Source organism: Theropithecus gelada, chromosome 13 (genome assembly GCF_003255815.1).
Source record: "Theropithecus gelada isolate Dixy chromosome 13, Tgel_1.0, whole genome shotgun sequence".
Classification (NCBI taxonomy): domain Eukaryota; kingdom Metazoa; phylum Chordata; class Mammalia; order Primates; family Cercopithecidae; genus Theropithecus; species Theropithecus gelada.
The window spans coordinates 12,186,040-12,201,138 of NC_037681.1; the positions used below are offsets into that span (position 1 = coordinate 12,186,040).

A 15,099-nucleotide genomic window follows, 5' to 3' on the forward strand; every position below is an offset into this window, starting at 1 on the left:
CCACAAGCCTTGCTACTGTGGGCTAAAGGGCTCTGTGGCTGCAAATAAACTTGAAAGACAGTCTGGGCCACAGGGACTGCAACACCTAGGAGTGCCCTCGTGCTGAACTGGATCAATAGACAGTGGACTAGGGGGCACGTGACCTACTGATACACCAGCTGGGGCAGCTAAGGAATGCTGGCATCACCGTTCCCCTAGCCTCAAGCTGCACAGCTCATAGCTCTAAAAGATACCACCTCCCTCTGCTTGAGGAGAGGAGAGGAGAGGGAAGATTGAGGAAGGCTTCATCTTGCATCTTGGGTACCAGCTCAGCCACAGCAGGATGGGGCACTGGTTAGAGTCACGAGGCCCCTTTCCAGGCCCTAGCTCCTGGATGACATTTCTAGACACATAGACACATCCTAGGCCAGAAGAGAACCTACTGCCTTGAAGGGAAGGACCCAGTCTTGGCAGCATTCATCACCTGTTAACTGAAGAGCCCTTGGGCCTTGAATAACCAGCAGTGACACTCAGGTACCATGTCACGGGCCTTGGGTGAGCCTCAGAGACTTGCTGGCTTCAGGTGAGACTCAGTACATTCCCAGCTGTGGTGGCTATGGGGCGAGACTCTTTCCACTTGAGAAAGGCAGAAGGAAAAGTAAAGGGGTCCTTGTCTTGCACCTGTGGTAGCAACTCGGTCACAGGGGGATAGAGCACCAAGCAGGCTCTCGTGTTCTCTGATTCCAGGTCTTGACTCTTGGACAGCATTTCTGGACCTGCCCTGGGCCAGAGGGGAGCCCATTGCCCTGAAGGGTGAGTTCCAGACCAGGCAGCCTTCACCACAAGCTGACTGAAGGCCTTTTGGGTCATAAGGGAACATCGGTGGTAGTCTGGCAGTATCCCTGTGGGCCTGTGGTGACAGTGGCCATAGGTAGAGACCCCTTTGCTTTTGGAAGGAGGAGGGAAGAATGAGAAAGACTGCATCTTTTGGTTTCAGTGCCAGTTCCACCACAGTACAATAGAACACCAGATAGATTTCTAAAGGTTTTGATTCTAGCCCCTGACTCCCTGGTGGCACCTCTGGACCCACCTGGGGTCTAGGAGATCTCACCAGCCTGAAGGGAAAGACATAAGCCCAGATGGCTTTACCACCTGCTGATTGTAGAGCCCCAGGGCTTTGAGCCTGGGAATGGTTATAGGAGGCCCTGGACAAGACTCAGTGCTATGTTGGCTTCAAACGTGACCCAACATAGTCCTAGTGGTGGTGGCCACAGGGTGCTGGTCTCACTCCACCCCCAGCTTCAGGTGGCTGAGCAGACAGTGAGAGAGAGAGAGACTCCATTTGTTTGGGAGAAAGTAAGAGAAGAAAAGAGTCTGCCCGGTAACACAGATAATTCTTTCAGATCTTGTCCAAGACAATGAAGGTTGTACTTCTATGAGTCTGCAAGAACCACAGCATTACTGGGCTTAGGATGTCCCTAAATCAGATACAGCTTAGATCACAACACCCGCGTCTTTTTGAATATCTGAAAAGTCTTCCCAAGAAGGACAGGTTCAAACAAGCCTAGACTGTGAAGACTACAATAAATACCAAACTCATCCAATCCCCAGGTGAACATCTACATGTATCAAGGCCATCCAGGAAAACATGACCTCATCAAATGAACTCAACAAGGCACCAGAGACTAATCTTGGACAAGATCTGAAAGAATTCTCTGGATTAACAGGCAGAAACTCTTGGTTTTTTCCCCTTACTTTCTCTGAAACAAATGCAATCTCTCTCTCACGGTCTGTGCTGAGCCACCTGAAGCTGGGGGTGGAGGGACACAAGCACCATGTGGCCACCACCACTAGAACTATGCTGGGTCACATTTGAAGCCAGTACAGCACTGAGTCTTGCCCAGAGCCTGCTGTAACCACTCCCAGGTTATGGATTATGTTCTCGCAAGGCCCCGAGACTCTGAAATAAGTAACCTTTCAGGCAGATAATTTGAAATAGCTGTTTTGAGAAAAGTCAATTAAATTCAAGGTATCAGAGGGAAGGAATTCAGATTTCTATCAGATAAATTTAACAAAGAGCTTGAAATAATTAAAAAAGAATCAAGCAGAAATTTTGGAGCTGAAAAATGCAATATGCATACTGAAGAATGCATCAGAGTTTTTTAGTAGCAGACTTGATCAAGCAGAAGAAAGAATTAGTGAGTTTGAAGATGGGCTATTTGAAAATACACAGTCAGAAAAGACAAAAAAAAAGTTAAAAAAATGAAGCATGTCTACAGGATCTAGAAAGCCTCAAAAGGGCAAATCTAAGACTTATTGGCTTTAAAGAGGAGGTAGAGAAAAAGACAGGTGTTCTTCAAAGGGATAATAACAGAAATCTTCCCAAACTTAGAGAAGGATATCGGTGTCCCAGTACAAGATGGTTACAGAACACCAAGCAGATTTAACCCAAAGGCATTTAATAATCAAACTCCCAAAGGTCAATATGCAGAAAGGATCCTAAAAGCAATAAGAAAAAATAAATAAATAACCTATCGATTCACTCCAATACATCTGGCAGCAGACATTTCGGTGGAACTGTTTTAGGCCAGGAGAAAGTGGCATGACATATCTAAAGTGCTGAAGAGAAACAGCTTTTACTCTAGAATAGTATATCCGGTGAAAATATCCTTCAAACATGAAGAAGAAATGAAGACTTTCCCAGACAAATAAAAGCTGAAGAATTTCATCAACACCAGACCTGTCCTATAAGAAATGCTAAAGGGAGTATTTCAGTCAGAAAGAAAAAGACATTAATGAATTTTTTAGTAGAGACAGGGTTTCATCATGTTGGCCATGCTAGTCTTGAACTCCTGACCTCAGGTGATCCGGCCACAATAAGAAATCATCTGAAGGTGCAAAACTCACTGATAATACTAAGCACACAGAAAAACACTGAATATTATAACACTGTAACTCTAGTGTGTAAAGTACTCTTATCTTTTTTTTTTTTTTTGAGACGGAGTCTCTCTCTGTTGCCCAGGCTGGAGTGCAGTGGCGTGATCTTGGCTCACTGCAAGCTCCGCCTCCCGGGTTCACGCCATTCTCCTGCCTCAGCCTCCCAAGTAGCTGGGACTACAGGCACCTGCCACCACGCCTGGCTAATTTTTTTGTATTTTTAGTAGAGACGGGATTTCACTGTGTTAGCCAGGATGGTCTCGATCTCCTGACCTCATGATCCGCCCCCCTTGGCCTCCCAAAGTGCTGGGATTACAGGCATAAGCCACCGTGCCCAGCCTAAGTACTCTTATCTTAAGTAGAAAGACAAAAGAAGAACCAATAAAAAATCATAACTACAACAATGTTTCAAGACATAGTAGAGTAAGATATAAATAGAAACAACAAAAAGTTAAAAAGCAGAGGTATGAACCTAAGGCACAGAATCTTCATTAATACTTTTCTTTTTGCTCATGTGTTTGTTTATGCAGACAGTGTTTAGTTGTTATCAGCTTAAAATAATGGGTTATAAGATAGTATTGGCAAACCTCATGGTAACTAACACCAAAAAACATATAACAGGTACACAAAAAATGAAAAGCAAGAAACAAAATCATATAACCTGAGAAAATCATCTTCACTGCAAGGAAAAAAGGAAAGAAAGAAAGAAGGATGAATAGATCACAAAACAACCAGAAAACACATAACAAAATGGCAGGAGTAAGTCATTACTTATCAATAATAACATTGAATGTGAATGGACTAAACTCTCCAATCAAAAGACAGAGTGGGCCGGGCACGGTGGCTCATGCCTGTAATCCCAGCACTTTGGGAGGCCAAGGTGGCCGGATCACCTGAGGTAGGAGCTCAAGACTAGCATGGCCAACATGGTGAAACCCCGTCTCTACTAAAAAAATATAAAAATTAGCTGGGCGTGGTGGCATGTGCCTGTAATCCCAGCTACTCTGGCGGCTGAGGCAGGAGAATTACTTGAACCCAGGTGGCGAAAGTTTCAGTGAGCTGAGATCGTGCCATTGCACTCCAGCCTGGGCGACAAGAGTGAAACTCCATCTCAACAACAACAACAAAAAGACAGAGTGGCTGAATGGATAAATGATAACAACAAGAAGAACCAATTATCAGTTGCTTATAGGAAACATACTTCACCTGCAAAGATACATACAGCTTGAAAATAAAGGGATGGAAAAATATGTTCTATGGCAATGGAAACCAATAAAAAGCAGCAGTAGCTATACTTATATCAGACAAAATAGATTTTGAGATAGAAACTGTAAGAAGAGAGCAAGAAGGTCACTACATAATGATAAAGGAGTCAATTCAGCAAGAGGACATAACAATTACTATTTGAGCTAAAGAGAGAGATAGGCCCCAATACAGTAATAGCTGGAGGCTTCAACACCCTACTTGCAGCACTGGACAGATCTTCTAGATAGAAAATCAACAAAGAAACACTGGACTTGTTCTGCACTATAGACCAAATGAACCTTACAGATATTTACAGAACATTTCATCCAACAGCTACAGACTACACATTCATTTCCTCAGCACATAGATCATTCTCAAGGATAGAGCATATGTTTGGTCATAAAATAAGTCTTAAAACATTAAAAAAAAAATCTGAAATAGTATCAAGCATCTTCTCTGACCACAATGGAATAAAACTAGAGATCAATAACAAGAAAAATTTTGGAAACTATACAAATACGTGGAAATCAAACAATATGCTCCTGAATGACCAGTGGGTCAATGAAGAAATTAAGAAGGAAATTGAAAAATGTTTTGAAACAAATGGTAATGGAAATACAACATACCAAAACCTATGGGCTACAGCAAAAGCAATACTAAGTAGTTTATAGCTATAAGTGCCTACATCAAAAAAAGAGAAAAACTTTAAATAAACAATCCAGTGAGGCATCTTAAAGAACTAGAAAAGCAAGAGTAAACCAAACCCATAATTAGTAGAGGATACGAAATAATAAAGATCAGAGCAGAAATACATGAAATTGGAATAAAGGAAACAATAAAAATGATCAATGAAAGCAAAAGTTGGTTTTCTTGAAAAGGTCAACAAAATTGACGAACCTTTAGCCAGACTAAGAAAAAGCAAGAAGATCCAAATAAATAAAATCAGATATGAAAAGGGAGACATCACAACCGATACTGCAGAAATTCAAAGGATCATCAGAGGCTATTATGAGCGACTATATGTCAATAAACTGAAAAGTCCAGAAGAAATGGACAAATTCCTAGAGACATACAACCTACCAGGATTGAGCCATGAAAACATACAAAATCTGAACAGACCAATAACAAGTAACAAGAATGGGGAAAAACTGAAATCCTGTCCTCTAAGATTTGGAACATAACAAGGATGTCCACTGTTATTCAACATAGTCCTGGAAGTCCTAGCTGGAGTAATCAGACAAGAGAAATAAAGGGCATCCAAATTAGAAAGAAAGAAGTCAAACTATCCTGTTTGTAGATGATATGATCTTATATTTGAAAAAAACTAAAGTCACCATAAAAAATCTATTAGGACTGATAAACACATTCAGTGAAGTTGCAGGATACAAAATCAACATACAAAAATCAATAGCATTTCTATATGCCAACAGTGAACAATCTGAAAAAGAAATAAAAGTAATCCCGGCCGGGCGCAGTGGCTCACGCCTGTAATCCCAGCACTTTGGTAGGTCGAGGAGGGTGGATCGCGAGGTCAGGAGTTTGAGACCAACCTGACCAACATAGTGAAACCCCATCTCTACTAAAAATACAAAAAATTAGCTGGGTGTGGCCGTGGGCGCCTGTAATTCCAGCTACTCAGGAGCCTAAGGCAGGAGAATCACTTGAACTCAGGAGGCGGAGGCTGCAGTGAGCCAAGATTGCGCCACTGCACTCCAGCCTGGGTGACGGTGCAAGACTCCGTCTCAAAAAAAGAAAACAAAAACAAAAAAAGTAATCCCATTAATAATAGCCACAAATAAAATTAGGAATTAATCAAAGAAGTGAACAATCTCTATAATAACAACTATAAAACACTAATGAAAGAAATTGAAGAAGACATCAAAAATGTAAAGATATTTTATGTTCGTGGTTTGGAAGAGTCCAAGTCATTAAAATGTCCATATTACCCAAAGCAATCTACAGATTCAGTGCAATCCCTATCAAAATACCAATGCCATTCTTTCAGAAATAGAAAAAAAATCCTAAAATTTATGTGGAACCACAAAAGACACAGAATAGCAAGAGCTATCCTAAGCAAAAAGAACAAAACTGAAGGAATCACATTAGCTGACTTCAAGTTATATTACACAGCTATAGTAACCAAAGCAGCGTGGTGCTGGCATAAAACCAGACACAAAAACCAATGGAACAGAATAGAGAACTCAGATACAAATCCACGCACCTACAGGAAACTCATTTTTTACAAAGGTGCCAAGAACATACACTGGGAAACAGTGTCTTCAAAAAATGATGGTGGGAAAACTGAATATCCTTATGTAGTAGAATGAAACTAGACTCCTATCTCTCACCATCTACAAAAATCAAATCAAAATGAATTAAAGCCTTAGATCTAAGAGCTCAAACTATGAAACTTCTGCAAGAAAACCTTGAGGAAACTCTCCAGGACATTGGTCTGGCAAAAATTTCTTGAGCAGTACCCCACAAGCACAGGCAACCAAAACAAAAATGGACAAATGGGGTCACATCAACTTTAAAAGCTTCTGCACAGCAAAGGAAACAATTAGCAAAATGAAGAGAGAACCCACAGAACTGGAGAAAATATTTGCAAACTACCCATCTCACAAGGGATTAATAACCAGAATATATAAGGAGCTCAAACAATTCTATCAGAAAATAATCTGATAAATTTATTTAAAAATTGGCAAAAGATTTAAATAGACATTTCTCAAAATAAGGTATACAAATGGCAAACAGGTGTATGAAAAGGTGCTCAACATCGTTGATCATCAGAGAAATGCAAATCGAAACCACAATGTGATATAATCTCTTTCCAGTTAAAATGGCTTATAGCCAAAAGGCAGGCAATCACAAATGCTGGGGAGGCTGTGGAGAAAAGGGAAGCCCCTGCCACTACACCGTTCGTGGGAATGTAAATTAGTACAACCACTATGGAGAACAGTTGGGAGGTTCCTCAAAAAACTAAAAATAGAGCTACCATATGATCCAGCAATCCCACTGCTGGATATATACCCAAAAGAAAGGAAATCAGTATTGGAAGACATATTTCCCATGTGTGTTGCAGCACTGTTCACAATAGGTAAGATTTGAAAGCAGCCTAAGTGTCCATCAAAAGATGAATGAATAAAGAAATGTAGCGGTTATACACAATGGAGTATAATTCAGCCATTAAAAAGAATGAGATCCTTTCATTTGCAACAACATGGATGGAACTGGAGATCACTATGCTATAGTGAAATAAGCCAGGCACAGAAAGCAAACATCACATATTCTCAATTATTTGTGGGATCTAAAAATCAAAACAAACTCATGGACATAGAGTAGAAGGATGGTTACCAGAGGCTGGGAAAAGAGTGGGGGATTGTGGGGGAGTTGAAGATGGTTAAATGGGTACAAAAAAAAAAAAACCAGAAAGAATGAATAGGGCCTAGTATTTGATGGCACTATAGTGTGTCAATAATAATTTCATTGTACATTTTAAAATAACTGGAAGAGTATAACTGGATTGTTTGTAAACCAAAAGATAAATGCTTGAGGGGATGGATACCCCACTTTCCATAATGTGATTATTACTCTTTGCATGCCTGTATCAAAACATCTAATGTACCCCATAAATATACACACCTACTATGTCTCCACAAAATTAAAATTAAAACATTTAAAAAAATCCAAAAAAGTATAAGTTGCAAACTGAATGCTTTTAGGCATGATTTAAATGTGAAGAAAGCAATTTCTTTTTTTTTTTTTTTGACATGGAATCTCGCTTTGTGGCTGGAGTACAGTGGCACGATCTCAGTTCACTGCAACCTCTGCCTCCCGGGTTGAAGCCATTCTCCTGCCTCAGCCTCCTGAGTAGCTGGGATTACAGAAGCCTGCCACCACGCATGGCTCATTTTTGTATTTTTAGTAGACACGGGGTTTCACCATGTTGGGCTGGTCTTGAACTCCTGACCTTGTGATTCACCCACCTTGGCCTCCCAAAGTGCTGGGATTACAGGTGTGAGCCACCGCACATGGCAGAAGAAAGCAGTTTCTATATTGGAAGAACATGGGCCAACTATACAAAGGATGAAATTCCTTAAGAGAAAAGGGTGAGTGGAGGAAAAGAAATCATGCACAGCACTGAAGAGCGTATTTGGTCATCTGCTTTGTCACCTTCAGATAATGGAATCAGAGGATAAGCATCGTGATGCATCATACAGAGTCTCCTTTCACATACAGTTATGAAAATGGGGATGGCATTTCCTTTCCTGAAATGCATCAATGCAGGTTAGATAACTCATGAAATATAACTTCAGTTTTCAGGACAAGGTTTTAGTGAACAAGACAATCTAACATATTATTTTATTAATATTTTAAAAGCTTTTCCCCCAATAGAGGTGAATACATTGTTTAAGCAAGTCAATAGAAAAAAAAAATCCAGCTGTCAATAATAGGTTATTTTAGAGACACAGCAGAAAGAGTACAATAGTGTTCCTCCAACTGGAAGCTGAGGACATTGGGGTAAATTAGAACAGAGGAAATGTTAGGGGTAGGTATTTGGAAGGGACAGTGGTTGATGGCAGTTTTAGAACAGAAGATCGCTTAAAGGGACCTAGGAGGGTCTTAGGTTGGCAGAATAGTCAAGGTGACCCACGCGTCGGGCTGGACGGCTCCAAGAGAGGCAGATGAAGCACATGGACAAGTGAGGGTTCTCATCTTCTAGTGGCAAGACAGGGCTTATAAAGCCACAGCACCCATGGTGGGGTTGACACATCTATAGTCTTTCACAATGAAGACAGAGAAATAAGCACATATGTTTTTTTAAAATATTATTTTATTATTATCATTGTCATTTGGCTGTGAGACTCCATGGTGTATTGCATAGCTGTGGAGTCTACTGCCAGGTTTCAAATTCTGGTCCCACCTCTTCCTGGGACAAATGACTAAATCTTTCAGTCTGTTTTCTCATGGGTGCAATGGGACTGTAAAACCAGGGCTGTAACAAGGATGAAATGAACTAACATTTGTAAAGCACAGAGCCCATATGACCGCTATTATTTTGTTTATTTTTATTAGGTATAAACTTATTATGTATAGATTATGTATTTAGCATAGTACATATTTTATGTGTCATACATACATAAATAGTTGATGTATCATACTTGCCATTAATTTTGTGCTCTGTTCCAGTGTAAGGTTATGATTACATAAGGACTTTTTACATATTCAGAAGCACTGACACCGGGCCCTTACTTTTAACTTTTTGTGAAATTCGGTATGATAGGGTCTAAGTTTTGCTAGTGTTTAAATGTTGAAATACACATTTCATAAGGTAGGAAGTAACATATGCTTTTGTTCATTTAATTTTATTTGAATTTTGAAAAGATATCTTAGATTTGATTTTTTTAATATTCCTTCAGCTGTCATTCAACAGGTATCTATTGAGTGCCTCCTGTGTGCCAGGCACTGTTCTAGATGCTTGGGAGACAGAGATTCCTGCCCTCCTAAAACACTTCTGAAAACCTAAAGAACAACTTGGTAGCTTATTTTTTATAAGCAATTTCCCAGATATGGGGACTCAAAAAATTCTGGGGGAGCCGGGTACAGTGGCTCATGTTTGTAATCCCAGCACTTTGGGAGGCCTAGGTGGGCAGATCACTTGAGGTCAGGAGTTCTAGACCAGGCTGGCCAACATGGCAAAAATCCCCTCTCTACTAAAAATGCAAAAATTAGCTGGGCTTGGTGGTTGCCTGTAATCCCAGCTACTTGGGAGGCTGAGGCAGGAGAATTGCTTGAACCTGGGAGGTGGAGGTTGCAGTAAGCTGAGATTGCGTCACTGCACTATAGCCTGGGGAACACAGGGAGACTCCGTCTCAAAAAAAAAAAAAAAAAAGTTCTGGAAGAGAACAAATTTCACAAGATATGATGCATAGTTCCCTTCTCCCAAATGATGTGTAGATGTGGGATGAATGAAACCAAATCTTTATGTTGCATTTTGTGTCATAAAAGTTACCCAGATACATAGGTCATTATCAGATGCTGAAATTCAGGGTCTACCCTTGTGGAAATAAACATACAGAAAATGAGGGGTGTGAAAATAAGACAAAAAAATAATCCTGGAAGACTGCCCAGGCAATAATTAAGCAACATAATAGAAAAATATAAAAGACTTAACATTTGTTACAAATAAGAATAAACCATTTTAATGAAGTCGAGGGTCCCCGATTTCTCAGTATAAAAATCAGGGATTACAGTTCATTGAAAATCAGAAGAGAAGAAAAAACCTAACGTGTATATAGTGTTTATAATCTATGCGTTGCCCATATTCAATCTTATTTAATCTTCATTCTCAACTTTGAGGAGGATTTTATCTTCTTCACTTAATGGAAGAGAACAGAGAATTGGAGGAGGTGGTAACTTCCTCCAGTTGTATTCCAACTGGGCTTACCCAGTTGGAATATGCTGGAGAGAAGGCGTGAACTTACCCTATTTGGTTGCAGATCCTAAACATATCTTTGACAAATAACATGCAATCCCATGGGCTCCAAAAATCGTATTTGGCTCTGAAAATGATTCATTCTCAATATATCATAGTTTTATATTCTTAATGCAACCATCTACCCTCAAGAAAACGTTCCCATTCTGCTTCAGGTAGGGACAGAACTAGCTATCGGGCCAGCACATTCTTCACGCGCTCAGGGATTCATTCCCCAGTCTCACTCAGCACCTTTATGTTAGGTACTCTGTTAGATGTTGGTGATATAAAAATAAATAAGACAGAATCCCTACTCTCAAAGGGCTTACGGTATAATCGGGCAGAAGACAGTTACTTTAGCAAATAATTTTATGAGATGGTAAGATATGCCAATGTGATTATTATGAAACTCTTTTAATTTAGTTTTTTTCAATTAAATGCAGAAAATACTTATTAAGTGCCAACAGACCGTGTGCAAAGGAACTGGAGTTGCAGAAATAACCGAGCTCTGAAAAAGCAGTATACTACATAGGAAACAGTGCAATGAGGAGAAACATATTGATGCTTGCAGACTTGGCATTTTCACAAAGACCAAACTGGCTTTGCCTGACAGGATGTTTTAGGAAAACTTACCTGAAGATTTGTCCATGTAGTTTTTAGCAAGAGCAAAATTTTCACTTGAGCTCAACAAGGGCTTAAGTGTCCTCCCCCAGGGTGTGCTCAGGTTGGGAGATCAACAGAGCTATTTTCAATTAGGACAGAAGCCACAATTTGTTTGGCTCAGCCACAATTTGTTTGGCTCAACCAAAATTGTCAGAGTGTTATAATAAGGTGAACTCAAAGTAACTATTATCTGGACACCAGTTTAGCATATTGCTGTGCCTTTTTTTTTTTTGGTTTTTTAAGCATATGCTGCTCTAACAAAAAGGCTTGTCTAAAGGCATAAAAGGATATGAAACAATATTTGGTTATGAATTGATATATCTCCAATCAGGAGACCAAGTAATATCCAGAACTATAAAATTAGATAAAAACATGCATGAGGTTAAGTGCAGCTACTATTAGATTATTGCTTTAAGATTACTTTTTTTTTTCTGGATAATTAGTCCTTTGTATCTAAAGTTTTGTTTTTTATTTTAATTTAGTTTTAACTTGTGTTAACCTGTATATTAGGCATTTAAGATCATCCATAGAATTTGAAGTCACATGCCTCCATATGTTAACCAAAATAAAAATGCTAAGATGTATCTATGGAAAATGGATTTGAAAATGTCTAAGTATTCTAGGTAAAGCTATAAACCCTGAGTACTTTTTATAGGGTTGAAAGAGTTAATCAAAAGAAGTTTTTGAGTCAGAGAAAACTCAGTTCCGTGTTCATTTCTACTAAAATGAGACCTTAAATTCTATTGAAATAGAATTTGACACAATTCAGGTCAGATTTCCTATCAACACCACCTTGAGCTCTGGGACACGTCTGTCTAATTAAGGGACTTCCTTCATTAGTCATCCTGTGTCCGGCAAGCTAAATCCTAATCTGTGGAGGAAAAGCAATGAGATGTTTTAAACAATGATAAGAATATCACAAATAATCAATTTCTATGGCATTACCAGCTACCTGGTCAAGGAGAAGTCTGTAAGTGCAAGAATGTATTGTAGAACTCCAGCTCGCCTACTGGGCATTGATTCTTTGCAGTGTGCATAGATTGCTGGGTTTAAAGAGAGATTCCTAATGATGCTCACCTTTAATTTTTCCCCTCAAATAAAAAGAAAGCGAGTTGCCCATAAAGGCCTCAGTATAAGCAAATGAGTGTTTTTATGGTTGTAAAGATGTATTGTGAGACTTTTCACAAAACTAGGAAACCAGCAAACTGCTTGGGAGTAATTAGACGTAATCTGATGCATGCAACCTCATAAAGGAGGAAGAGCTAATTACAATTACAATGCACCGTGCTTAGAAACATATTTATTGTGCTTATTTTTAAGATGTTTACTTCACCTGAAAGAAAAGGCCTACAAAAGCATTTCCGTGTAATCAAAACACAGATCTTCTTTTACCAACCACATTTATTTGAATTTCTAAAGTTCATGGCAGATAGCATTTTAATCCACATTAACCTTTGGAATCCTTACATGTTCCCAAACTAGTGTCGCTTAAGAAAAGCACACATATTCACCCCCAGCCCTACCCACCACCTCTCTGTGCTACCCCCACACTGGAGACAGAATGAAATACAATGATTTGACACAATAATTTAACCATAGCTTCCTCAAGAAAGGGCATCGACAGACTTATATATTCATTAAAGAATTAAACTTGCATTTAATTTTCAAAACCGAAACAAAACACAAGGACCCCTAGAACTTTCCCAGCACACTTTCATACACGCTGCCTTCAAATGGAATATTCATTACTCTCATTAAAGTAACACCAACTGGAACCAAAATCTATGTTGTGCCTTTAAAGTAGAAAAATGGAGATGGATTAATAATATTCTGATTATTAAGACTTCACTTTCAGTTACTAAGAAGCAAAATAAGGCAAAAAAGTCCACCCTAAACCCCAAGTTAATTTCCTTTTAATTCTATCCAGAACATGACTTCTGTGTTGTACAGAAGATACCTGAAATTAAAGTTTAAGTTGAAGGAAAAGGCAATTAAAAGGATTAAGCAGATGATTGTAACTTTATAAGAATTCTGGGGCGATGCATTTGTTTCTTTTAGGGCATGGCTCGTTGAGGCAGGAAACAGTGGCAGTGGTTAGGATTCTGCGCATCTCTAGCCTGTGCCGGGAAGAGGGGGGCGCACGCGCAGGTGGGCGCTTCAGAGACAGTCTGTCAGCTCCACCTGGAACGATGACAGCAGCTCCTGGCTGTCCCTGGCATTCTGACCACACAGCTTGCGGAGTTCTTTGTACAGTCAGAAGGAGAGGCCGAACCTGTGACCTCCCACGGCCTCTTCTGTGATGTAGCCTCCATCCTCTCAGTGGCCTGAATGCAAACCTGCTCCCTGGAGAGGGCAAATCATTGAACATATGTTTAGTCTAAAAATATAGCTTGCAAAAAATGCACTTTTGGAATGCGCTAAGACATTTCCCTACAGTAGAACCTTCTCTTTGCCCCAAAGATTTGTCAAGTGGAATTGAATGCACACACATCAATCTGCACGTTGTTGCCAGACTAGGACCATTTCTGTGTGTCCTTGTGTATTTTGCGGAAAACGCCAGTCGTGTTGAAACAAGATGCCTTACAAAAGTTGTGAGCACATTACTACTCCAGGTTTCTTCCCATAGAAGATTTAAATTTAGAACTCACTGAATTAACATTTTATTTTAAGGCACGGGAAAGATATGCAATGTGCCTTATCAATAGTTGAAATGAGATTGGAGAGTATCTCTCAAGTTTATCAATTACTAAACAAAAAGATGTATATAACTTCTCCAAGATTAAATTCTTAAAGATTTAAGATGACAGACATATTTTTATAACAAAGATCTACAATGAAGCCTTGGTGGTGTTTAAAACAATGTCAAGATATGTAATAAAGACACTTTTGAAAATACCATGAGCCGAAAATTAAAACAGCAACCATTTTTTTTTTTTTGTAATGTGGCTCTTTGGTTGTCTTCAACATTTATATTCCCAAAATGTGAAAAGTGTAGGAACCACTCGAGAGCATCACTGAGCAGTAAGAAAACCGGGGTTTTCCCATAAAGCTTTGGTACCACCTAAATCAGCTTTAGGCCAAAACCAACGACTCTGAAACAAATCAGAATTCGAACAGCCAGGCCACGCTGCTGAAGGTACATGCTTACTGTGAAGGGCACACTCCCCACCTGACATATTCCACGTCTACAGAGAACCTATCAGACAGAGACTCAGACATGATCACTGACACCAGAATCGAGTTTTCTCACCGAATGCCACATAAATGGGAGGGACTGTAATGACACACACGCGTACACACACACACACATGCTCTCTGCCTCCCTCCCTCTCTGCATGTTCTTGCAGTGAAAATAACACACGTATAATGCGACAACCTTGAGAGAGCACAAACTGCTGGGAAACATTACCTTCTGTGCTGTGGAGAATTCATGAGTTTTCACCAGCTGCCTGGATCTGTCCGGACATGTTCCAGTGCTCATCCTGTTAAGACTGGCAATTAAACGGAGTACTACAGCTAGGAGACCCCAAATTTGATGCCATCCTCTTCTCCTCTTTACAGAACCCAATTTGATTTTTTCGCCACTAAAAAAATGCATGCGTAAGTGTAGCTGTATACGTGTGCCTGAGTGTATGCATTTCTGATGCACCTAAGCAAAAATGACAACTCGACAATAAAACAATATGAATTCCTGCCGCGAAAGAAAATGAGTTTTACAGAAGTACAAGTTCTTCATAGCTGTTTTAAACAACTGTGTGTTTAGCAGTACACCTGCTTTCATATTGTCTTTTAACTGTCTC

General features: G+C 39.7%; 1 long non-coding RNA gene across 1 annotated transcript; it reads right to left on the bottom strand.

Annotated features, from left to right (window-relative positions):
- Window positions 1-12,579: 12,579 nt before the first annotated feature.
- LOC112605404 lies at window positions 12,580-14,758 on the bottom strand. The gene is made up of 2 exons (XR_003115408.1): window positions 14,709-14,758; window positions 12,580-13,642 (listed from the first exon to the last, which is right to left on the bottom strand). It is a non-coding gene; the product is annotated as an uncharacterized LOC112605404 (long non-coding RNA).
- Window positions 14,759-15,099: the final 341 nt, after the last annotated feature.